Source organism: Eschrichtius robustus, chromosome 13 (assembly GCF_028021215.1).
Source record: "Eschrichtius robustus isolate mEscRob2 chromosome 13, mEscRob2.pri, whole genome shotgun sequence".
NCBI classification, from domain to species: Eukaryota; Metazoa; Chordata; class Mammalia; order Artiodactyla; family Eschrichtiidae; genus Eschrichtius; species Eschrichtius robustus.
In genome coordinates, this window is record NC_090836.1 from 48,532,719 (window position 1) to 48,560,337 (window position 27,619).

General features: G+C 36.9%; 1 long non-coding RNA gene across 2 annotated transcripts in view; it reads left to right on the forward strand.

The window, feature by feature from the left end:
• LOC137774583 (uncharacterized) overlaps positions 1-27,619 on the forward strand; it is a 288,787-nt gene that overhangs the window by 70,449 nt on the left and 190,719 nt on the right. For both annotated transcript variants that reach the window (XR_011075902.1, XR_011075903.1), the window contains exon 2: positions 2,832-2,925. This is a non-coding gene — a long non-coding RNA (uncharacterized lncRNA). The remainder of the gene's footprint in view (positions 1-2,831; positions 2,926-27,619) is intronic.

A 27,619-nucleotide genomic window follows, 5' to 3' on the forward strand; every position in this document is an offset into this window, starting at 1 on the left:
CTGTCAATACTCAGCTCAATCATCTTATTGGAAGATATGAGCATACAACTTTCCTTTTCCCTTATTCCATACTGTGAGATGAGGTAGGAGCTCCTTTGGTCTTGCTAAGTTATCCTATCACAGATAGCACTTGATGCATTGAATGCAAACTCTTTGTGAGCAAGGACTGGGTCTTTCTTTTCAATGCCTTGTGCTGTGCCTGCCACAAAAGAGGTGATCACTAATGTTTGCTGAATGACCAAATGACTTGAATTGGAGAGCCATGTAGTGTGAAACGATATATAGCAAAGTGCAAAAGTCAATCAGTGTACAAATACAGGGTATTACTGCTGTTCCAGTTGATCGGGTGGGTACCTTTGTCATGTTAGGCTCTGCTGAGGCTAGTTCAGTTGATAGATAGATGTCTCAGTATTAGCTAGGTGCCCATCTAGTAACAGTATAATTTTTGATTTTTAAGTGAATTTCTGATCAGAATAATTTATTTTTGCTCTTTAAGTAGTTCTTATTACTGTTGTTCCTTCTAGCATCTTTATTATCTTAACTTACTTTATTCCTTCTATTTTTACAGTGCTTGCTTTTCTAATTCTGAAAGAGAGAGTTTAAATTGTTTGCATGAGTGTTAGGATATAGTGATCCAATAAAAGACTTACTTGAATTAGATCTTGGTATTACGACTCCCTGATGGATGCTTAATATGCAAGGTCTTGTTTCTCCTCTGGGGCTCAAGTTGTGGGACCAGAACGTGAGATAAACTTAACCCTAAATTATGTGCTGTCAATATATTTTAATCAGAAGTCTAAAATCCCTGCAGATTTTGCTTCTGCAAGTCACCGATTTTGAACTCTACTGCTGTGTTTGATTGCTTATGTAATATTAAACCCTAGTTGAGCCTTAATTTCAAGAAATATGAACCAAATGAAGATTTCAAGAACTTCTGAACTATGGAAAGGAGTTTCTTTACAGTTGCTGAAATATACAAATGATGAGCAGTTTCTGATAGATGTTTCTGAATTCACTTGTCATATTTTAAAAATGGACAGGAGTTATTAGTGGTCAGTATACTATTCCGCACATTCCATTTTATTTCATCATATCTCCATCTGGATGTCTGCTAGGCATCGCAAACATAATGCCAAAACTCTTCATTTTACCCTTCCTCCCCCAACTTGTTCTCCGCCAGTCTTAACATCTTAATAAAATCATCAGCCGTCACCAGTTGCTCCAGCCCCAAACTTGGAAGTCATTTTCAGTTTCTTCCTTTCCCTTTCCTTCCATAAGCAATCCATCAGCAAGTTCTACTGTTTCAATCTCCAAAAACATAGTCTTTCTTTCCAGCTCTTCTGCCACAACCTTGGAGTAAGTCATCATCACTTCCCTCCTGGCTGCTACCATAGCCCTCTCCCTAACTGCTATTTCTGCTTCCCAGGCAGTCTGAAGTGTGTGCTTCTAACTACTGCAGTTGGCTGCCTCTTGTCTGCTTCTCTCTGCCCTTAGAATAAAATCCAAACTCCTTACCGTAGCCACTGCCCTTGGCAACATGGAGCACATTAAAAGCCTCTGTGAGAAATTTTAGTGAAGCTGTACACGTGAATGGCAGACTACTGAGGGTGGAGGAGTGAGCGGCAGTTAGAAATTGTGGCTAGCCAGTCATCATTTTGGGAATTTTGACATGAAGAGGAGAGAGGTAGGTGGGCAACAAGAGAGGGCATAGGGATAAAGGAGAGTTGTTTTTCTTCTTTTTTTTTTTTTGGTCGTGCCACACGGCCTGTGGGGCCTTAGTTCCTTGACCAGGGATTGAACCTGGGGCCATGGCAGTGAGAGCATGGCGTCCTAACCCCTGGACCACCAGGGAATTCCCAAGGAGTGCTTTTGTTTGTTTTTTTGAGAAAAAGGAGACTTGAGCAATCTCATATAGGGAAGGGGACAGAATAGAAAAGCTTGAAATATAGGGTGAAAGAGATGACTGAATAATGCTTCTGAAGGGGCAAGGAGAAGTGGGTGATTTAGTCTTAGACTCTGCGCCAGTTATCTGTTGCTAAGTAACAAATTACCTGAAAACTTAGCAGCTTATATACTATGATAAACATTTGTTATCTCACACAATCTCTGAGGGTCAGGAATCGGAGAGCTGCTTAGCTGGATAGTTCTGGTCCCACATCTCTTGGGAGGTTGCAGTTAAGCTGGTGGCCAGAGCTACAGTCTGTGAAGATTTGACTGGAGCTGGAGCAGCTGCTTCCAAACTGTTGGCAAGAAGCTGACATTTGTCACCACATGGGCCTCCCCACAGGGCTGTTTATGACAAGATTCCACCTAGGGCAAGTGATCCAAGAGACAGTAAGAAAGCAAAAGCCCAAATAGAAGCTGCTGTGTCTTTTGTAAGCTAATGTTAGAGTAATACCATCCCTTACCATCACTTCTGTTGGTACAGATTAATCCCGGTACAGTGTGGGAGGACTAATACCATGAGGCAGGGGTCCTGCGCATTGGGGTCCATCTTAGCGGCTGGCTACTACAGAACTCAAGAAGAGGGTTTTTGCCCTGTAAAAAAGCAGTGTGAGAGAAAGGGGAGGAAACTGCGAAAGAGACTGACCCGTGGCTTCAGTTTTCTCAGTGAAGCTGTAGGCGAAGTCATTTTCTGAGAGTGAGAGGGTAGAAGAAGGGGTTTAAGGAGGAGAGTTGAGATTTGGAATCCCCACTCAGGAGAATGGGAAAGGCAGCCCCTTCCCTGTGTAGAATGGTCAGGTCGAATTGAGACCTCGCTCTGATGAAATGGGAAATAAAAAATGTGCAGAAGCACCATTCTGCCTGATCGTGTGATTTTTCTCCTTCAGAGGCAGTGAAGCAGAAATGACAACACTGGATGATTGGTGTGATCCAGGATGGGGCTTTTGATTAAAGGATGTGGTTCAGGCAAAAGAAGACAGGGTAAGTGTAAAAAATATTGGGGGAATGATTAAGATAATCCATCATGGAGCTGAAATGAAGGACCAGAAACCAAAGGTAGCTGAAAGATGTGTGAAAATGGAGGGACCAAGGAACTTAAGATTTTGATATGGTTGAAGTGAAGGTAAAGCTAGAGGGAGAGAGGGAGGGCTGGATGCAGGAGACGGTGGTTAGAGATGACTTTGGAGTTCAAGACATTCCATGTCATGGTCGTGAGAAAATGTTTTAGGAAAATGTGTTTAAAATGAACTAGATTTATATAAACCCAGATTTGTATATTCCATATAAAATAGAATTATTGGTTAATCAGTTAACATGTGTTTGTTGAGCCATAACTACATGTCCACAAATGTGTGACATCCTGTGGTTAAAGTACACTTCTTTCTGCTAAAGGCTCTACTACACGATTTTTTGATTTCCTAAAGGGTTTTTCACTTTATGCCAGAATCTATCACAGGTTTTATGAAATAACAAACATTGTCCTCTCAGGCATATTATGATAGAATTTGAAATATACAAATGGATGTTGTACACTAATTTAAATAAATGTCTTGTGTAAAGTAAATGTAGGTTCTTTCTCAGTGTTCCTAGTTTGGAAAATATTTTAGAAAATTATTTTCTTATAATAAATTGTTAGCAACTGTACAGAACAGTGGTTCTCAAAGTGTAGTCCCTGGCAAGCAGTATAGACACCACCTGGAAACTTGTTAGAAATGCAGATTCTAGGGTCCCACCTGAGATCTACTGTAGCAGAAACTCTGGGAGTGAGGTCCAACAATCCATGTTTTAACAGTCTCTTTAGATGATTTGATCGGCTCTAAAGTTTGAGAACTAATGTGGAAGATATTAAAATAATAATAAAACAAAACAAAATAAAAAACTAGATAGGAGAACTCTTCCCTCTTTGGATTTTAGTTTCTACTTCAGAATTACTGACAAAAGCTATTTTTTATTTTGTCACAAATACCTCAGTGAAAACAATACCGTTTTAATGCTACTAATACTTACTGGTATATTTTAAAACTTTTATAATCAGCTTCTTATAACCTCTTCACAGATGCTTTTTACTAAAATCTCATGGTGCAAAGTGCAATAAAGAACGTAAAACCCTATTCTACGAGAAATAATGTCTCTTTATAAGGCATATTTGTAATAGTTGAAATTAAAGTTCAGGGCCTTTCTTTTAGATAGTGGATTTGGCCATTCTATTGCCCATAAATAATTTACTTACCCATGCTTAGCCCTTAAAACACAGTTCAAAGTAGGTATAGTCCAAATACTCTATTAACCTCTTACTATTTTGATAGTAGAAACTACTTGAGTGTACTGTTCTACATACAATTGCTGTATATACTATTCTTCCTACAATTCTGTATAAATTTAAAAAAGAGTTTGTCAGATTTGTTTTCTAAAACAGAGAAATACTTTATTTATTCATCAATGTTGGGGAAGGAATTCTTCCATGCAAATGAATTTTCTAGGAACCTGACCTATATTTGTGTATCTACAGCTATTTCTTTTTAGATTTATATCTGTAAAATCAGAAGATTGTTTGGTAAGGTGACCAGTTTGATTTTTCACTATTGAAGCTCTGTTTTGAATACATTTTATAATATACTTCTCTTCTAATTAAGTAAATGTTTATTGAGCACCTACTATTTTCATGAACTGTATTGGGTGATTAGAGGGATAACAAGATGAATGAGAGAAGTCACCAAGATGGCAACATAAAAGGCTCCTGAATTTCCTTCCTCCCAGAATTCACTGAATATACAGGTACACACAAATCAATTTCCTCTGAGAGAAATCCAGAAATAAGTTGAGTGACTCCTACACAATGGGCAGCTGAGAAAATACCCACATTGAAACAGGTTAGAAAGGCTGAGACACTCTCTCACCATAAACCTCACTCCCAGGAATGGTGTCTTACAGTCAGGAAGGAACCAACAAATCTCAGCTTCCCCCTGAGGAGTGAAGGGTTTGGACCACACATATAGTGCCCCAACTTTTATGTACAGACTATTGTTATAGTGCTTACCTGTTGTGCTTTGAACTTGTTACCATTCATTTCACATGTAAAATATTCTTGGTTGAGAGAACCTATCCCTGACTTTTTTTGCTGAAGTGCATTACTTGGCAGTGTTTCCTCCCTAGCATTCTAGTATAAAGTGTGTAATTAGAGTGGATAACTGTGTTGGGTTTGCATTGGCTGAATGTCAACTGCTTGCATTACTGATCTTGCAGGGTTACATTTGGGTTTTCATAGACGATATTTCTTTGTAAACAGTATTATACATACATGACTTTAAAAGACCATAACCCTGTTTACCTGCTTGGCTTCAATGCTTTCCTCTCTCTCTTGATATTAATATTAGCTTGAGATAACCCAATTTTCTTGAACTTACTCCAAACATTTTGCAAAGCTTTTTAATTTCTGCAAATTTGCATGAATAGTAAGACCTACTGGACCTTGAATGGAAATGGCAAACGTAGTCCTATAGGAAAGCCAGGAAAAGCCAAATTTCAATCCTTTTATCACCAGAGAGAATGAACCTTAATCCAGGGATGGGCTGAACAGATACTGTCAGTGGTGAGGCAAGAGAGAAATGAACTATGGAGTTAGAATTTAAAATTCACAGCATGAATCTGAATATTAGAGGAATAACTTATACGTTGACCCTTCTGATGTTTAACGGAGTAAAGCATTCAATTTGCATTTCATTAACTATTAGAAATCAGATAGGATTTCTGTTTCTATTTTTCCTAATTAAAAAGAAAAAAAAAACTCTTACCAAATTACCTTGGAGTCATCAATTTAAGAAATTCTAGCACTTCTCCAAATTTATAATGTGATAAATAATAAGTTTCTTATTTATAACAGCTCTAAAAAGTGATTATAAAGGATCAGTAAATGTTAAAACTAGTTTAGTGGAAAGTTATTCAGCTTTCATTAATGGTATCAGAAATATTATACCTTATCTTTAGCTCTAGAACATGGTGGATTCATGGTTCATATTTCTTATTTAAATAGACACATAAAAAAAGCCATGTTGCCTGTAGCATGCTAGTACAATATTAATTACTATCATTTATTCATGGTTTCTTCCTGTTTTTTTCTTTCCTGTTCCCTCTATCTATTTTAAGAAATAAAAGATGATTTAGGGATTGCAGAATTTGTTCTAAATAATTTGGTGGTACAACATTACTATTCTTGCAATTTCAATTTTTGTTTTTTTGTTTATAACTTGGTACTGTTAATAAACGGACACAGATAAATATTATAATTTTATATTTAATTAAACTATCAGAATTTAGATAAATTTGGAATGTTTAATAATACTATTTCTATTTTTCTATTTATGTTTCTAGCTATATTGTTTACTTTATCTGGTGATTTCTTTCATTGAAAACTTACTTGTTCTGTGTACCTTAGCTTAATTCTTTGTCAATTGACAGTAATACAATATAATTAACAGAGTAACATAAATTGAATTTGTTTAAGGCCAGGAGTTGCTTCTCACTTGTCTCAGGTATCAGATGGCATATGGATATTTTAATAATATCCTTTAAGATAAAATGACCTGGTTTTGTTTGATAATCCAAAGGATGTCTGCAGTAGGCTTTTACAGACTAGTAGAAATGTAGGCTTATAATATTGCTGATTGATATGGGATATGTTTTCATGCAGGGGTTTTGAAATGCCTATAAGATTACAATATAATAAAGACTATTATTGAAAATACTAGCTGTTCTTAGAAACATATTTGATAAATTGTTAGAAATTATATAATCCAATGCCTTTTTTTTCCCCCACGAATGATGAAACAGATATCCAGGGAGATTAAAATGCCTTGCCCAAGGTCATATAGCTCATTGGTATGAGTCAAATCAGCGAATTCCTGAGTCTTCCTTCATTTCCTTTTTTGACAGGGTTCTTAAATCAATGGATGGGTATTTTTCATCAGTTTTGGAAAATCTTTGCCTTATATTTAAAAATTGCTTTGCCCTTTTCCCCTCCTTTCTTTCTGGGACTCCAACTAAATGCATGTTAGGTATATGTATTCTCTCTGTTTCTTACACTCTCTTCTGTATTTTCGATTCTTTTGTCTTCTATACTTTATTATGGTTAGTTTCTTTTGACTTGTATTATAGTTTGCTAATTTTTGTTTGATCGCATCTAATAGGCTATTAAATCTGTTAGTTCATAATTTTGGTTATTGTTTAAAATCTTCTCTGTATTTTTTGAGTTTCTTTCTGCTGAAAATGAAATGTTGTCTCTTAACTCCTTGAACATGGTAAGCAGATTTATTTTAAAGATTCTAATAGCTAGAGCTCCTATAGATCTGTTTCACTCAGTTGTTTTTCCTGGTTTTTGTTCATGTAGTCTCCTGTCTTTGCAGGTCTGGTTATCTTTGATTGTATCTAGGCTTTGTTTTAAAATTGTTTGTGGAAGTAATTTGAAATTTAGGATGATTTCAAGGCTTTCTTTGACCAGAGAGAATTTGCTTTTGCCAGGAGCCTGAGGGCACTAGTAATCTAGGATCACCTTAATCCAATTTTAGGAATGGAAAAAATTTTCTGGGTCATCCATAAGATTTAAAGATGAGTTTTTGTCCCTGTGAGGGCTGGCTTACTTTCAATTTTCCCTTACGCACATGATGCAGGTCTTTGGGATCTCAACCCAAGATACTATGGATTTATCTGAGCTCCTAATTTTAGCAGGGCTGGGCTCCAGATTTTGACATACTAGGTGAAGAGACTGTCAACAGTTTTAGTTTGCTTTCAGCAGCCTCTTCTAGAATTTCTTCTAAGGCAAAAGTAAGTCCAAATGAAAAGCTCACTTCTTTGGATTTTCACATTTTCCAAGATCCGAGCTCAGTTATTCTTCACTATTTTGTTAAGTCTCTGATGCCTTCAAGCAGATGCTTTTATATTTCACTAAGCTTTTTTATTGTCCTCAGCAAAGGGATTGGTTCTAATTACTGAATTCTCCATTTCTACAACTAAAAGTGACTTTTCCTACTTTATTTTTTAAAAAGTTTATAATTTTCAAATAATCATCATTATAAAAATTTTTTAAATACCTAAAAACAGAAAGTAGAATAGAAAAGCTCTCATAAACTCATTCCTTAATTATATTTTTGTCAATTTCCTTCCAGTCTGTTCTCCATAATTTTTTTTACTTTATATTGTTTATAGTATATCGCATTCTGTATGTCTATTTTTGTATCATTTAAAAACTTAATATACCATATGCATTCCCTTGCTATTATGCAGTATACTTAATTACCATTTTGCTAACTACATGATCTGCTCATTAGATACACTATGTCATTTTATGGAACCGTGGTCTTATGTTTTGTCATTTAGGTTGTATTCAATTTTCACTATTATAAATAAAACATTAGTACACATATTTGTGCTCAAATTATTTTGTCTCAGAATTAGGATTATTAACATAGGATGCATTCTTAGAAGTTGAATTGCTGGGTCAAGAGCATGCATTTTTTTTTTTTTTTTAAATTTTTATTTTTTGGCTGCGTTGGGTCTTCCCTGCTGCACGCAGGCTCTCTCTAGTTGCAGAGAGCGAAGGCCACTCTTAGATGCAGTGCGCAGGCCCCCCACTGCAGCGGCCCCCCCCCATTGGGGAGCACGGGCTCCAGGCGCGTGGGCTTCAGCAGTTGTGGCGCACGGGCCCAGCCACTCCACAGCATGTGGGATCCTCCCAGACCAGGGATCGAACCCGTGCCCCCTGCACCGGCAGGCAGACTCCCAACCACTGAGCCACCAGGGAAGTCCCGAGCATGCATATTTTTAAGGCTCCCAAAATATATTGCTTAATAACCTTTACTAAGAGCAGAAGCAAGAAGAACTACAATCCTGCAGCCTATGGAACAAAAACCACATTCACAGAAAGACAGACAAGATGAGAAGGCAGAGGGCTATGTACCAGATGAAGGAACAACAACTAAATGAGGTGGAGATAGGCAACCTTCCAGAAAAAGAATTCAGAATAATGATACTGAAGATGATACAGGACCTCGGAAAAAGAATGAAAGCAAAGATTGAGAAGATGCAAGAAATGTTTAACAAAGACCTAGAAGAATTAAAGAACAAACATCTAAAAGAATTAAAGGACAAACAAACAGAGATGAACCATACAATAACTGAAATGAAAAGTACATTAGAAGCAATCAGTAGCAGAATAACTGACCCAGAAGAACGGGTAAGTGACCTGGAAGACAGAATGGTGGAATTCATTGCCGCAGAACAGAATAAAGAAAAAGAATGAAAAGAAATGAAGGCAGCCTAAGGGACCTCTGGGACAACATTAAACGCAATAATATTTGCATTATACGGGTCCCAGAAGGAGAAGAGAGAGAGAAAGGACCCGAGAAAATATTTGAAGAGATTATAGTCGAAAACTTCCCTAACATGGGAAAGGAAATAGCCACCCAACTCCAGGAAGTGCAGAGGGTCCCAGGCAGGATAAACCCAAGGAGAAACATGCCGAGATGTACAGTGATCAAATTGACAAAAATTAAAGACAAAGAAAAATTATTGAAAGCAACAAGGGAAAAACAACAAATAACATAGAAGGGAACTCCCATAAGGTTAACAGCTGATTTTTCAGCAGAAACTCTACAAGCCAGAAGGGGGTGGCAAGATATATTTAAAGTGATGAAAAGGAGGAACCTACAGCCAAGATTACTCTACCCGGCAAGGATCTCATTCAGATTCGACAGAGAAATCAAAAGCTTTACAGACAAGCAAAAGCTAAGAGAATTCAGCACCACCAAACCAGCTCTACAACAAATGCTAAAGGAACTTCTCTAAGTGGGAAACACAAGAGAAGAAAAGGACCTACAAAAACAAACCCAAAACGATTAAGAAAACGGTAATAGGAACATACATATTGATAATTACCTTAAACGTGAATGGATTAAATGCTCCAACCAAAAGACAGGCTCACTAAATGGATACAAAAACAAGACCCATATATATGATGTCTACAAGAGACCCACATCAGACTTAGGGACACATACAGATTGAAAGTGAGGGGATGCAAAACGATAGTCCATGCAAATGGAAATCAAAAGAAAGCTGGAATAGCAATACTCATATCAGGTAAAATAGACTTTAAAATAAAGAATGTTACAAGAGACAAGGAAGGACACTACATAATGATCAAGGGATCAATCCAAGAAGGTGACATAACAATTATAAATATATATGCACCCAACATAGGAGCACCACAATACATAAGGCAACTGCTAACAGCTATAAAAGAGGAAACTGACAGTATCACAATAATAGTGGGGGACTTTAACACCTCACTTACACCAATGGACAGATCATCCAGACAGAAAATTAATAGGGAAACACAAGCTTTAAATGACACAATAGACCAGATAGATTTAATTGATATTTATAGGACATTCCATCTAAAAACAGCAGATTACGTTTTCTTCTCAAGGGCACATGGAACATTCTCCAGGATAGAGCACATCTTGTGTCACAAATCAAGCCTCAGTAAATTTAAGAAAATTGAAATCATATCAAGCATCTTTTCTGACCACAATGCTATGAGATAAGAAATCAATTACAGGGAAAAAAATGTAAAACACACAAGCACATGGAGGCTAAACAGTACGTTACTAAATAACCAAGAGATCACTGAAGAAATCAAAGAGGAAATCAAAAAATACCTAGAGACAAATTACAACGAAAACACGATGATCCAAAACCTATGGGATGCAGCAAAAGCAGTTCTAAGAGGGAAGTTTATAGCTATACAAGCCTACCTCAAGAAACAAGAAAAATCTCAAATAAACAATCTAACCTTACACCTAAAGAAAATAGAGAAAGAAGACCAAACAAAACCAAAGTTAGTAGAAGGAAAGAAATCAAAGATCAGAGCAGAAATAAATGAAATAGAAACAAAGAAAACAATAGTAAAGATCAATAAAACTAAAAGCTATTTCTTTGAGAAGATAAACAAAATTGATAAACCATTAGCCAGACTCATCAAGAAAGAGAGGGAGAGGACTCAAATCAATAAAATTAGAAATGAAGAAGGAGAAGTTACAACAGACACCGCAGAAATACAAAGCATCCTAAGAGACCACTACAAGCAACGCTATGCCAATTAAATGGACAACCTGGAAGAAACGGACAAATTCTTAGAAAGGTATAACCTTCGAAAACTGAACCAGGAAGAAAGAGAAAATATGAACAGACCAATCACAAGTAATGAAATTGAAACTGTGATTAAAAATCTTCCAACAAACAAAAGTCCAGGACCAGATGGCTTCACAGGTGAATTCTATCAAACATTTAGAGGAGAGCTAACACCCATCCTTCTCAAACTCTTCCAAAAAATTGCAGAGGAAGGAACACTCCCAAACTCATTCTACGAGGCCACCATCACCTTGATACCAAAACTGGACAATGATACTACAAAAAAAAGAAAATTACAGACCAATATCACTGATGAATATAGATGCAAAAATCCTCAACAAAATACTAGCAAACAGAATCCAACAACACATTAAAAGGATCATACATCATGATCAAGTGAGATTTATTCCAGGGATGCAAGGATTCTTCAATATATGCAAATCAATCAATGTGATACACCATATTAACAAATTGAAGAATAAAAACCATATGGCCATCTCAATAGATGCAGAAAAAGCTTTTGACAAAATTCAACACCAATTTATGATAAAAACTCTCCAGAAAGTGGGCACAGAGGGAACCTACCTCAACATAATAAAGGCCATATACGACAAACCCACAGCAAACATCATTCTCAATGGTGAAAAACTGAAAGCATTTCCTCTAAGATCAGGAACAAGACAAGGATGTCCACTCTCGCCACTCTTATTCAACATAGTTTTGGAAGTCCTAGCCACAGCAATCAGAGAAGAAAAAGAAATACAAGGAATACAAATTGGAAAAGAAGAAGTAAAACAGTCACTGTTTGCAGATGACATGACACTATACATAGAGAATCCTAAAGATGCCACCAGAAAACTACTAGAGCTAATTAATGAATTTGGTAAAGTTACAGGATACAAAATTAATGCACAGAAATCTCTTGCATCCATATACACTAATCATGAAAAATCTGAAAAAGAAATTAAGGAAACACTCACATTACCGTTGCAACAAAAAGAATAAAATACCTAGGAATAAACCTACCTGGGAAGACAAAAGACCTGTATGCAGAAAACTATAAGACACTGATGAAAGAAATTAAAGATGATACAAACAGATGGAGAGATATGCCATGTTCTTGGATTGGAAGAATCAATATTGTGAAAATGACTATACTACCCAAAGCCATCTACAGATTCAATGCAATCCCTATCACATTATCAATGGCATTTTTTACAGAGCTAGAACAAAAAATCTTAAAATTTGTATGGAGACACCAAAGACCCCGAATAGCCAAAGCAGTCCTGAGGGAAAAAAACAGAGCTGGAGGAATCAGAATCCCTGACTTCAGACTATACTACAAAGTTACAGTAATCAAGAGAATATGGTACTGGCACAAAAACAGAAATATAGATCAATGGAACAGGATAGAAAGCCCAGAGATAAGCCCATGCACCTATGGTCAACTAATCTATGACAAAGGAGACAAGGATACACAATGGAGAAAAGAAGCCTCTTCAGTAAGTGGTGCTGGGAAAAGTGGACAGCTACATGTAAAAGAATGAAGTTAGAACACTCCCTAACACGATACACAAAACTAAACTCAAAATGGATTAAAGACCTAAATGTAAGACTGGGCACTATAAAACTCTTAGAGGAAAACATAGGAAGAACACTCTATGACATAAATCACTGCAAGATCTTTTTTGATCCACCTCTTAGAGTAATGGAAATAAAAACAAAAATAAACAAATGGGACCTAATGAAACTTAAAAGCTTTTGCACAGCAAAGGAAACTACAAACAAGACAAAAAGACAACCCTCAGAATGGCAGAAAATATTTGCAAACTAATCAACGGACAAAGGATTAATTTCCAAAATATATAAACAGCTCATGCAGCTCAGTATTAAAAAAACAGACAACCCAATCAAAAAATGGGTAGAAGACCTAAATAGTCATTTCTCCAAAGAAGACATACAGATGGCCAAGAAGCACATGAAAAGCTGCTCAACATCACTAATCATTAGAGAAAAGCAAATCAAAACTACAATGAGGTATCACCTCACACCAGTTAGAATGGGCATCATCAGAAAATCTACAAACAACAAATGCTGGAGAGGGTGTGGAGAAAAGGGAACCCTCTTGCACTGTTGGTGGGAATGTAAATTGATACAGCCACTATGGAGAACAACATGGAGGTTCCTTAAAAAACTAAAAGTAGACTTACCATATGACCCAGTAATCCCACTACTGGGCATATACCCAAAGCAAACCATAATTCAAAAAGACACATGCACCCCAATGTTCATTGCAGCACTATTTACAATGGCCAGGTCATGGAAGCAACCTAAATGCCCATCGACAGACGAATGGATAAAGAAGATGTGGTACATATATACAATGGAATATTACTCAGCCATAAAAGGGAACGAAAGTGGGTCATTTGTAGAGACGTGGATTGGTCTAGAGACTGTCATACAGTGTGAAGTAAGTCAGAAAGAGAAAAACAAATATCGTATATTAACGCATGTATGTGGAACCTAGAAAAATGGTACAGATGAACCGGTTTGCAGGGCAGAAATAGAGACACAGATGTAGAGAACAAACATATGGACACCAAGGGGGGAAAGTGGCGGGGGGTGGGGGGGTAGTGGTATGATGAATTAGGGGGTTGGGATTGACATATATACACTAATATGTATAAAATGGATAACTAATGAGAACCCACTGTATAAAAAAATAAAATTCTAAAATTCAAAAAAAAAACCACCTTTACTAAGACATAGATTTAAGAACCTTTTACTCCATCTTCATGTTCCCACTCCTTTGCCATGTGGCTTTTGGGCCAAACTTGTTTTTAACATTCGTCTCAAAATAAACATTGCCTTTAGGATAGTCTAATATAATTAAGAATGATATTGAAAGACTATTTAATTTTTAACCACACTGTGAGGATGACTATAATTAAATGTTTTTTCTTAGTGAGAAAGGAATTAATTAGATATTACAATGTCTTGCAATGACAGTTTAATGATGACCCTCTTGATACTGTTTTAGATACTACATTTATTCACATCTAATATAATTGATTGTGATTTTGACAAAGTTCAGAATTCCAAGTTTCTTTTAGAGATAGTTATTATGTTTTTATATTTCCATTTTTTGGGCTATTTTACTAGACTAAATTGAATAAAATAGGAGATCTTCTCTGTCTTTCTTAGCCGTGTGATGGTAGAGAAATCATTTTTTCTCTCTGATCCTTAGTTCCGTCCTTTGTAAAATAGAGATGAACTGAGCTATCTTGTGCTTATAAGTATCTGGTGCTACTTAATGTGGGCAAGTCACCAAACTTTCTTCTGACCATGTTTGAGGTTAAAAAGAAAAAAAACCCTTAAATATCTTAAGAGCAACAATAACAAAAATATCTTAAGTATTGTGAAACTATCTTAAGCTCCTAGGACGAGGGGCCATATTTCATAAAAAATAAAGATAAGCAAAACTCTTTGAAAAATGACTTACTGGAGTAAGTGCAGATTCAGGCATATTAATTATTAAAAGGAATAATATAAAGTTTTTGTGCAGAACTTAAGGACAGTATCTAAAAGTCACGACATTTTTGTTTGATGTGCTGGGCCTAATTTATATGTAAATGTGGGCCCTGTAGTATTACCTAGACATTTAAGGACTGTTTTAATGGTTTATTCTGGGAAATCAGTATATTTCTCTGCTTGAACATTATGCTTGAAAGCACTGTGTAAAAGGTTGTTTAATATTTATATTCTGAAAAATAACTAGAAGAGGTACAGTGATATTGAAACTCTGGTTGAAATAGATTCTGAATATGTTGAAGTATATAACTATAATCAATTTTCAGTAAAGTAACTTTTGCACCAATTCTGGAGTTCTATAGGAGAATTGTCAGCTACAAGAACACCAGAGTTCTCTACTGACCTGGGGAGTTATGAAGCCTTTTGCCTACATATGGGTACATGATTCTATATCCTAACTCCAAAGTGTCTGGGGTGTACAGAAGACATTCAACTGAATTTTGACCAATTTAAAACAGGTAAATAGAAAATAGAGTGATAGAGCTTGTCAGCTGTAATCACTTGAATAGACCCTCCTATGCCTCCAAATGTAAAGACTCAACTTAATCATGTAGTGTGGACATTTTACCTAGTTCAGTGTTTCTAAACCATTTTCATTGTGTGGTAAACTTGTGGGCTTGTTAGTGCTCTAATGCTTTCAGTACACATCACAGCCAGTTCATCCCCCATCTGCAAAAGCATCTGCTTTGTGCAGTAGTGAAAAACCTGATGGCAAAAGAGTATTTGGGGTAACTGGCAGTTGTGATTCAGCTGGGGGTGGTTCTCTCCAGGCTTTGAAAGTGCCCCAGCACAAGAAACACCTTTGTTTGGGATACACAGACCTGCAATCATAAATTTCAGAAATGCACTTCTTTGCTGATGGACCACTGATTTTTGTATTTTAAAGAAATAGAGCATAATATTATCTACAAATCTTTATTCTAGCAACTATATCCTGAACAAGGGCATCAATACACACTGAAAGAGGCCACATACAAGGTTGAAATTAAAGTTGTCTTTATAGTCAAGAAATCTAAACCTGGGGATAAAAATGACATCTGTGCTCTACACATCCCTCAAATAGAAAGAGCAAATTTCAGAAGTTAGGGGGATAAAGACAGGTATTTCATAAATAAAGTTTGACTGGGAATATAAAAAGCCAGAAGGACATTAAGACCCTGGATGGCCATAATTGACACATAAAGCCTTCTGCTGTGACTTCTAAGGACTGTTCTCTTATCTGCAGGCGGCAGGCTGAAGGCTGACAGCTTTGGAATGCAGATCTAATCTTACAAATCTGTAATTTTGGGGATGACTGAGGTGCTAATCACTCTAGGATTTTGATTGCCAAATGTGGGTTAACCAGGATTACACTTGTTGTCACGCTCCCACAGAACATCTCTCTCTTTTTAGTAGAGTTGGAATTTTCTTGGGCAATTGAAAATTGCTAATGAAATTCTAGTCTTTACTAAATGTCCACACAGATGTGTAGCAGCTTAAAAAACTTCCAAATATCACAAGCAGATTGTGGGAGAACCCAAGGAACTCTATTATTTATGAGAGATGCTAGAGGAAGGAGGGAAAAGACAGAATTTAGAACTAAAGTGTTAGGAATAATTCATGTTGGAAGATCTATTGGAGGCGAAAACAAAATATGTCTGAAACTAAGTGGAAGAATCAAGTTTGAAGTTTGCCCAGTTTTCCAGGAGCTCATTTATTTATGAAATAGAATTCCGCCTGCAGGAAAGGCAGTGCATAACTGACCCAATGATGGCACCTCATGGTACCTTCCTTGGCCAACAGAGCTGGGGTCATGATTATTACACTAAGACTATGTTTGGATTCTAATTTTGCTTTCAGCTTGAATTATCTGGGGGAATTAATTAATTATTTTAAGTTGCCCTTGTGTGAAAAGGTGGTAGACGAGGCTTTATTGGTTTGGGCTGTCCATGACAGCCTTTGGTTTGAAAAATCTAACAAATCTCAAGTAATTTCATTTGAGAGTCCCAAGTTGGTGAAGACCAATTTGTGATAAATCTTTAACAGGAACCAAATGCATAAATCTTTAATTCTAATGAGTATTTGCTTTTCCTTGAGGGCTTCAGTACCTTTCTCATTTGAGGGCAAATAACGATCAATACTGTGTTTTTTAGAGGGAGACGAGAAATTTTTGGCTTTGCTTTTTTTTTTCATTCCCTTCATGAAAATACAAATGCAAACATCCTTAAACCAATACAAAAATTAATATCCCCATGCATTTTTGTTTCCCTCACAAATATTGAAATAAAGAAAAGCGTGGATTGTTTTCTAATTTGACCAAATTTTCTTCGCTACTCCTAACAGTACCGCATATTTCTGTTCTTTATTTCCTTTCATCTATGAATAGTAAAGTAGGGTTCACATAGTTGGTTCTGAGAGAGGTCCCATCTTAAAGGAAAATGTATAGAAAAGTTAATGTACAGATCTTATGCTTTTCAGGATGCTATGGGTTAGAAAAGACAAAAACTTTTTTTTTGTTCAACGCAGACTTTATTTTAAAACTAGTTTTCTTCTTTATGGTATCATTTTTACTAATGTTTATTGTTTGCTATTCACTGTATTATTCGTAACACAAAGCTGAAATATCTATCTTTTTAAAAAAATTTATTTTATTGAAGTATAGTTGATTTACAATGTTGTGTTAATTTCTGTTACACAGCAAAGTGATTCAGTAATACATACATGTACATTCTTTTTCATATTCTTTTCCATTATAGTTTATCACAGGTTATTGAATATAGTTCCCTGTGCTATACAGTAGGACCTTGTTGTTTATCCATTCTATATATAATAGTTTGCATCTACTAATCCCAAACTCCCAATCCTTCCCTCCCCCTTGGCAACCACAAGTCTGTTCTGTATGTCTGACTTTCTGTTTCATAGATAGGTTCATTTGTGTCATATTTTAGATTCCACATATAAGTGATATCATATGGTATTTGTCTTTTTCTATCTGACTTACTTCACTTAGTATGATAATCTCTAGGTCCATCCATGTTGCTGCAAATGGCATTATGAAATCTCTCTATCGTGATTAGACCAATCAATGCTCATGTGTCCTGTGCATTGAGAACAGGGTGTTACAGAACCAAGGTGTGCCCCAACAGTGAGCAAGTCATTGGGTGATGGAGCTGAGTATTGTTTTAGAATCTTCCAGGGATTTAGTGCTGTTTTCCATGTTGTATTTTGAGACTCTGAAACTACGGTGCTCTGTCTTAGTGTTTCCGGAGATGAGCCTGGTCTGCATGTTCATCTTAAATAATGGACTGGAGTTAAATACCAATGCACAGTGTTGATGGGTGTCAGGGCAGCACTGACTGTTAAATATTGCTTCAGGAAAAATGTATTTACACACATGCTGACAGTTCATTTCCAGGTGGGAGCCTCATGTCTGCTCTGTACACTGCAACTTCAATCTTCCTACCATGAAATTTTAGACAGCTTGTCTGCAGAGGCTCTGCCAGACTTATTAATATTTATACATTCCATTCACACTCCAGTCAGAGCATATAGGTTGCAGATCTTTCTGATTTGGAAGCTATTAAGATTCATGACCCTTTAGCTATTTACTTCGTGTGGTCTAGGAGACTTTGCAATCAGCTTACACTTAAGAAGAAAGCACAAGTCATTACTGTTCAAATATTGTCCTGTATTGTGACCATTTGTAGTCCATCAAAGGGGTGTTAAGAGCTTTAATGCATTTATTTATCTCAGAGACACGGGTTATTAGATGAGGCACTCTTCTCTTGGAGAGGGATAGAAGTGTTACTTACACCAAAAATTGCCTTTTTAATCCCAAATTAGTAACTCTGTCTGAAGCTTCATATGTTACTAAGAAGTAATATCTAATCAATTTTTCTTCTTGAGAGCAGATGTTGATTGAACAAATGATGGAGTTGATGTACCAAACAGAATAGAACAAAGACCATCAAATATTTAGGTGTGCATTAGGCCTGTCTCTGAAGAAGTTCTATTCTTTTAACATATTGTCTTATGTGTCTGTGGCTTACAAAGGTTGTACAATTGAAGATAGATCTTATACTGAATTAATTTATGGAATTATTCAATATGTTTTATTAGTGTTTCCAAGACATTTAATCCTTATTTCAAAGTAGTCTTATCCTATTGGGAAAAAAAATGAGAATGCTAGAAGAAAAATAGGGGAGAGAGGTGGAGAGGGGATTGATATTTGTTCAGTGCTTACTATGGACTAAGTATTTTACATTTATTAATTATTTTTGAACCATACAACAACCCTTGAGGTAGGTATTATTATCCCATTTGCTGACTAGAAATTGAATCTTAGAGAGGTCAAGTAGCTTGCCCAAGATCACACATTTAGTAAATAAAATTCTAACACAGATTCATTTGTGATATTTCTGGTATCTGGTTATTTAGATGCTATTTCATCTACATTTCTCATAGAAATATCATGTTCTAGCCCTCAAAAGAGCATTTTCTGGCTAGACTTACTACCTCTCTGAAATGTTTCTAATGCAAAATTTGAGTCCTATGAATTTCCAAAGTAACCTAGGCCTGCTGCTTTGCTTCTGGTTCATCGTCTATTTCCTAATTTTCAAAAAAAAAAAAATTCCAAGGTAATTCATTTATTAAAAACCAGCGTCACCTCCACCGTCACCACCTTTACCACTATCTCCACCACCATCTTTTCCACACTGATTTTACTACTTACAGGGTAAATCATTAAATTAAATTAGACCAAAGCAGTTTTTATTTTCTATTCTTGAGTCGCCAAATAAAACTGTATCATATATTTTGGAGTCAAAGACCGAAACTTTTTTGCAGCTTATAAAACATTTGTAAAACACAACCTTTTAAAAGATTTTTACACAACACGTGCATTTTCAAAGTATTGTTATATAAAACGAAATCAGTTGCTTAATTGACATTATTTTTCTTGCTCTGAAGATGAGTCAGATTCTAGTATGTAATTTCTTTACCCTTGAATTACCTTTGTTTTGATAAAAACAGTGGATGTTGTGATATCCTACTTTCCTGAAATGACTTTCTACTTGGAGTACATGGGGGACTACAGCTCCACAGTGGCTGAGCTGGTTTTTCTTTAGGAAGATCTGGGGAAGAATCAATTCTCCCACAATGAGCATAAGGCTTTAGTACCAGTCATCTCAACTGTTGAAGATAGGACACTGTAGTAACTCATTGTTAAATTTATTCAGTGTTTAGTCAGTTTTACAACACACTGAAGTGGGTGAAATGAACTTGAGGGACAAATGCTCGAGAAAACAAAACAATTCCTTTTTTCTTTTTGCTTGAATTTTATTTATTTATTTTTATACAGCAGTTTCTTATTAGTTATCTGTTTTACACATAGTAGTGTATATATGTCAGTCCCAATCTCCCAGCTCATCCCCCCTCCCACCCCCCCGCTTTCCCCCCTTGGTGTCCATACATTTGTTCTCTACATCTGTGTCTCTATTTCTGCCTTGCAAACTGGTTCATCTGTACCATTTTTCTAGATTCCACATATATGCGTTAATATATGATATTTGTTTTTCTCTTTCTGACTTACTTCACTCTGTATGACAGTCTCTAGGTCCATCCATGTCTCTACAAATGACCCAATTTCATTATATTAAAAAAAAAAAAAAAAAACCTCCCCAAACCAAGAACAACAAAAGAAAGCATGAAAATCATTACATACCAAAATCAGAATGGGCTTTCAAAGGCTGTTTCTTTGGAAAAAGACAAATTTTTGATTCTTTGCTGTTTTTCAACTTTATCATCTTTTGTCCATCTAGTTTTCTGAAAGGTGGGCAGAGGATAAAGGACTGACAAAATGAAATAAACTCTTATAGGCTTGATTTTATTTTCCATCTATGTTCTTTCTCTGGCATCACCTGGTTTGGTAAGAAGTAGCTATTTGATGAGGATAAGCTTTATTCTTGAGGACCACTCTCTTTCCTTCAAGCCTTAAGTTTAAAGACTTCAGATAGTTCTACTTCACTCACATTTTGGCATTCACAGCCTGGGTGATTTCACAAACCAGGCTTTGTTGTGATAAAGAAAAACACTCCAGGAATTGTGCAGTGCTTGGTTCAAACCTAATTTGGTTATACCTAAGATTTCTAGTCAGTTTCCTTTTGGTAGGAGGTTAAAGAGGGTAAATGTTTAACCTCTGTTTAATCCTTAAAGCATCTGCCAAAAAAGGATTTCATATCATTGTCAAAATAGGTTTTCCTTGCATATTTTCAGCAGAAAAAGGTTTAAGTGGGATTTTTAAATATCCCTTCATCCACCTCAGTTATTCGCATCTCAGTGGTGCTGTTTGCACATTTCAGATATGTTCAGGGACAGAGGCATACTAATTGGCAGTTTAAAAGTAAAAGAGATGTTTAACCATGCCCTGCCTTTTTTTTTATTTTTTGTGGTGGTAAGGCAAATGGAGTTTTTTTTTTTTAATACATCTTTATTGGAGTATAATTGCTTTACAATGGTGTGTTAGTTTCTGTTGTACAACAAAGTAAATCAGCTATATGTATACATATATCCCCATATCTCCTCCCTCTTGAGCCTCCCTCCCACCCTCCCTATCCCACCTCTCTAGGTCCTCGCAAATCACTGAGCTGATCTCCCTGTGCTATGCTGCTGCTTCCCACTAGCTATCTATTTGACATTTGGTAGTGTATATATGCCTTTGCTACTCTCACTTTGCTCCAGCTTCCCCCCCACCCCCTCCGTGTCCTCAAGTCCACTCTCAATGTCTACACCTTTATTCCTGCTCTGCCACCAGGTTCATCAGTTCCATTTATTTATTTTTTTTAGATTCCATATATATGCGTTAGCATATGGTATTTGTTTTTCTCTTTCTGACTTACTTCACTCTGTATGACAGACCCTAGGTCCATCCGCCTCACTACAAATAACTCAATTTCGTTCTTTTTATGGCTGAGTAATATTCCATTGTATGTAAGTGCCACATCTTCTTTATCCATTCATCCGTTGATGGACATTTAAGTTGTTTCCATGTCCTGGCTATTGTAAGTAGTGCTGCAATGAACATTGTGGTACATGACTCTTTTTGAATTATGGTTTTCTCAGGGTATATGACCAGTAGTGCGAAAGCTGGGTCATATGGTAGTTCTATTTTTAGTTTTTTTAGGGAAACCTCCATACTGTTCTCCATATTGGTTGTATCAATTTACGTTCCCACCAACAGTGCAGGAGGGTTCCCTTTTCACCACACCCTTTCCAGCATTTATGGTTTCTAGATTTTTTGATAATGACCATTTGACCAGTGTGAGGTGATACCTCATTGTAGTTTTGATTTGCATTTCTCTAATAATTAGTGATGTTGAGCATCTTTTAATGTGCCTCTTGGCCATCTGTATGTCTTCTTTGGTGAAATGTCTATTTAGGTCTTCTGCCCATTATTTAACTGGATTATTTGTTTTTTGATATTGAGTTCCATGAGCTGTTTGTATATTTTGGAGATTAATCCTTTGTCTGTTGAATCATTTGCAAATATTTTTCCCCATTCTAACGGTTGTCTTTTTGTCTTGTTTATGGTTTCCTTTGCTGTGCAAAAGCTTTGAAGTTTAATTAGGTCCCATTTGTTTATTTTTGTTTTTATTTTCATTACTCTAAGAGGTGGGTCAAAAAAGATCTTGCTGTGGTTTATGTCAAAGAGTGTTTTTCCTATGTTTTCCTCTAAGAGTTTTACAGTGTCTGGTCTTACATTTAGGTCTTTAATCCATTTGGATTTTATTTTTGTGTATGGAGTTAGGTAGTGTTCTAATTTCATTCTTTTACATGTAGCTGTCCAGTTTTCCCATCACCACTTATCGAAGAGGCTGTCTTTTCTCCATTGTATGTTCTTGACTCCTTTGTTGTAAATTAGGTGACCGTATGTGCATGGGTTTATCTCTGGGCTTTCTATCCTGTACCATTGATCTATATTGCTGTTTTTGTGTCGGTACCATACTGTCTTGATGACTGTAGCTTTATAGTATAGTTTGAAGTTGGGGAGCCTGATTCCTCCAGCTCTGTTTTTCTTCTCAAGATTGCTTTGTCTATTTGGGGTCTTTTGTGTTTCCATATGAATTGTAAAATTTTTTGTTCTAATTCTGTGAAGAATGCCATTGGTAGTTTGAGAGGGATTGCATTGAATCTGTAGATTGCTTTGGGAAGTATAGTCATTTTCACAATATTGAATTTTCCAATCCAAGAACATGGTATATTTCTCCATCTGTTTATGTCATTGTTGATTTCTTTCATCAGTGTTTTATAGTTTTCTGAGTACAAGTCTTTCACCGCCTTAGGCAGGTTTATTCTAAGGTATTTTATTCTTTTTGTTGCAATGGTATATGGGAGTGTTTCCTTAATTTCTCTTTCAGATTTTTCATCATTAGTGTATAGGAATGCCAGAGATTTCTGTGCATTAAGTTTGTATCCTGCTACTTTACCAAATTCATTGATTAGCTCTAGTAGTTTTCTGTGGCATATTTAGGAATATCTAGGTATAGTATCATGTCATCTGCAAACAGTGACAGTTTTACTTCTTTTCCAATTTGTATTCCTTTTATTTCTTTTGCTTCTCTGATTGCCATGGCTAGGACTTCCAAAACTATGTTGAATAAGAGTGGCAAGAGTGGACATCCTTGTCTTAGTCCTGATCTTGATGGAAATGCTTTCAGTTTTTCACCATTGAGTATGATGTTTGCTGTGGTTTGTCATATATGGACTTTATTATTTTGAGGTAAGTTCTCTCTCTGCCCATTTTCTGGAGAGTTTTTATCATAAATCGGTGTTGAATTTTGTCAAAAGCTTTTTCTGCATCTATTGAGATGATCATATGGTTTTTATCCCTTAATTAGTTAATATGGTGTATCACATTGATTGATTTGCGTGTATTGAAGAATCCTTGCATCCCTGGGATAAATCCCACTTGATCGTGGTGTATGATCCTTTTAATGTGTTGTTGGATTCTGTTTGCTAGTATTTTGTTCAGGATTTTTGCATCTATGTTCATCAGTGATATTGGTCTATAATTTTCTTTTTTGTGATATCTTTTTCTGGTTTTGGTATCAGCGTGATGGTGGCTTCATAGAATGAATTTGGGAGTGTTCCTCCCTCTGCAATTTTATGGAAGAGTTTGAGAAGGATCAGTGTTAGCTCTTCTCTAAATGTTTGAGAGAATTTGCCTGTGAAACCATCTGGTCCTGGACTTTTGTTTGTTGGAAGATTTTTAATTACGGTTTCAATTTCATTACTTGTGATAGGTGTGTTTATACTTTCCAATTCTTCCTGGTTCAGTCTTGGAAAATTGTACCTTTCCAAGAATTTGTCCATTTCTTCGTGGTTGTCCATTTTATTGGCATATAGTTGTTTGTAGTAGTCTCTTATAATCCTTTGTATTTCTGCAGTGTCAGTTGTGATTTCTCCTTTTTCATTTCTAATTTTATTGATTTGTGTCCTCTCCCCTTTCTTCTTGATGAGTCTGGCTAAGGGTTTATCAATTTTGTTTATCTTCTCAAAGAACCAGCTTTTAGTTTTATTGATATTTGTTCTTGTTTTCTTTGTTTCTATTTCATTTATTTCTGCTCTGATCTTTATGATTTCTTTCCTTCTACTGACTTTGGGTTTTCTTTGTTCTTCTTTCTCTAGTTACTTTAGGTGTAGGGATAGATTGTTTATTTGAGATTTTTCTTGTTTCTTGAGGTGAGATTGAATTGCTATAAACTTCCCTCTTAGAACTGCTTTTGCTGCATCCCATAGGTTTTTGGTCGTCATGTTTTTGTTGTTTCTATGTATTTTTTAGTTTCTTCTTTGATTTCTTCAGTGATCTCTTGGTTATTTAGTAGTGCACTGTTTAGTCTCCACGTATTTGTGGTTTTTACATTTTTTTTCCTGAAATTGATTTCCAATCTCATAGCACTGTGGTCAGAGAAGATGCTTGATATGATTTCAATTTTCTTAAATTTTCTGAGGCTTGATTTGTGACCCAAGATGTGATCTATCCATGTGCACTTGAGAAGAAAGTGTATTCTGCCACTTTTGTGTGGAATGTTCTATAAATAGCAATTAAATCTATCTGATCTATTGTGTCATTTAAAGCTTGTCTTTCCTCATTTATTTTCTGTTTGGATGATCTGTCCATTGGTGTAAGCGGGGTGTTAAAGTCCCCCACTATTATTGTGTTACTGTCGATTTCCTCTTTTATAGCTGTTAGCAGTTGCCTTATGTATTGAGGTGCTCCTATGTTAGGTGTATATATACTTATAATTGTTACGTCATCTTCTTGGATTGATCCCTTGATCATTATGTAGTGTCCTTCCTTGTCTCTTGTAACATTCTTTATTTTAAAGTCTATTTTATCTGATATGAGTATTGCTACTCCAGCTTTCTTTTGATTTCCATTTGCATGGACTATCGTTTTCCATCCCCTCACTTTCAGTCTGTATGTGTCCCTAGGTCTGAAGTGGGTCTCTTGTAGACAGCATATATATGGGTCCTGTTTTTGTATCCATTCAGTGAACCTGTGTCTTTTGGTTGGAGCATTTAATCCATTCACATTTAAGGTAATTATCGATATGTATGTTCCTATTACCATTTTCTTAATTGTTTTGGGTTTGTTTTTGTGGGTCTTTTTCTTCTCTTGGTTTCCCACTTAGAGAAGTTCCTTTAGCATTTGTTGTAGAGCTGGTTTGGTGGTGCTGAATTCTCTTAGCTTTTGCTTGTCTATAAAGCTTTTGATTTCTCTGACGAATCTGAATGAGATCCTTGCTGGGTAGAGTAATCTTGGTTGTAGGTTTTTCTCTTTCATCACTTTAAGTATATCCTGCCACTCCCTTCTGCCCTGCAGAGTTTCTGCTGAAAAATCAGCTGTTAATGTTCTGGGGATTCCTGTGTATGTTATTTTTTGTTTTTCCCTTGCTACTTTTAATATATTTTCTTTGAATTTAATTTTTGTTAGTTTGATTAATATGTGTCTTGGTGTGTTTCTCCTAGGGTTTATCCTGTATGGGACTCTCTGTGCTTCCTGAACCTGGGTGACTATTTCTTTTCCCATGTTAGGGAAGTTTTCAACTCTAATTTCTTCAAATATTTTCTCAGACCCTTTCTTTTGGTCTTCTTCTTCTGGGACCCCTATAATTCAAATGTTGGTGTGTTTAATGTTGTCCCAGAGGTCTCTGAGATTGTCTCCAGTTCTTTTCATTCTTTTTTCTTTATTCTGCTCCTCGGCAGTTTTTTCCACCATTTTGTCTTCCAGGTCACTTATTCATTCTTCTACCTCAGTTATTGTGTTATTGATTCCTTCTAGTGTATTTTTCATTTTGGTTATTGTGTTGTTCATCTCTGTTTGTTTGTTGTTTAGTTCTTCTAGATCTAAACACTTCTTGTATTTTCTCAGTCTGTGCCTCCATTCTATTTCCGAGAATCTGGATCATCTTTACTATCATTACTCTAAATTGTTTTTCAGGTAGATTGCCTATTTCCTCTTCATTTATTTGGTCTTTTAGGATTTTTACCTTGCTCCTTTATCTGTGACATATTTTTTTGCTGTCTCATTTTTTTTATGAGTGGGATTGTGTTCCTGTCTTACTGGTTGTTTGGCCTGAGGCTTCCAACACAGGAGTTTGTAGGCTATTGGGTAGAGCTGGGTCTTGATGCCTAGATGAGGACCTTTGGGAGACCTCACTCTGATGAATATTCCCTGGGGTCTGTTAGTCCAGTGGTTTGGAGTTGGAGCTCCCACCACAGGAGCTTCAGCCCAACCCCAGGTCATGAACTGAGATCCTGCAAGCTGCGTGGGGTGGCAAAAAAAAAAAGGAGTACAATAACAAAGTAAAAAATAAAATTAGACAAGGAAACTAACAGATGTTGAGAAGAATATAAAAATAAAAATATAGATGAAACAACAACCAGAAGGTAAAACAGAATCACAATAGTAAAAAAGAGGAGAAAAAATAAAAGGTGGAAAAGGCCTTGGCTGTGGAGGGCGGGGCCAAAGCAGGGGCGGGGTTTGGGTGGTGGGCAGGGCCTATGCTTAGGACCCACAGGGCTGGAAAAGTGCCTTGGGGGGTGTGGGGGGTGGGGCTTAGGCTCAACAGAACAGAAGGGGCCCAGGCATGCGTCCTACTTCTGGTCTCAGAGGGCGGGAGACCCCACCTGGGAGCCCAGCAGGCTTCCCAGGCCCGAGTGGGCAGGGCCAACACTCCTCTCTTGCTCCTCTGGTCCTGGAGGGTCCCTCCCACCTGCTTCTCCTGTTCTCCCCTGGCCTCTCTCCTATGCCCCCAGGATCAACACGACCCGGAGGGGACCTCTGAGGGTGTAGGACCTGGCCCGAGAACCAGGCAGACTTTCCTGGCTGATTGGGTATGAGATATGCTGGGCGTGCTCCCCTCTGATCTGAGTCCCCGAGGGTCCCACCAGACGTGGGAACCCCTCCCCCGTCTCAGCCACCCCTCAGGTGCACTGGTCCTGTCCAGCCTCCATTTCTCCTCCTCTCTCAGTCCCCCCACGTCCTAGTGGTTCACTTGGGGGTTCCTCCCATCTCCTTGGGCGTCAAGGTCCCCCACCAATGTCCAGCAGGCGCCCTAGTTGTGGGGAGAAGCGAACTCTGTGTCTTCCCACACGGCCATCTTGACTCTGCCCTGCCTTTTAAGTCTTTTGTCATTTATAGATATTTTTGTACTCTGATGCTGTTACAAAAAGAGCTTCATCATCAGGGAGATTCACAGAAAGTCTATGGAAGCAATTACAACAGTTCCACACCAAGATGATGGTTATGCAAAGGTTCCAGCCCATACTGACTTAAAACGAGGAGCTGCCCTGCCCCTGGGGCCCCTAGATCAGGCATCCAGAGATTTTTACTCCCTGACAGGCAGGGTCAATGCCCCTATTC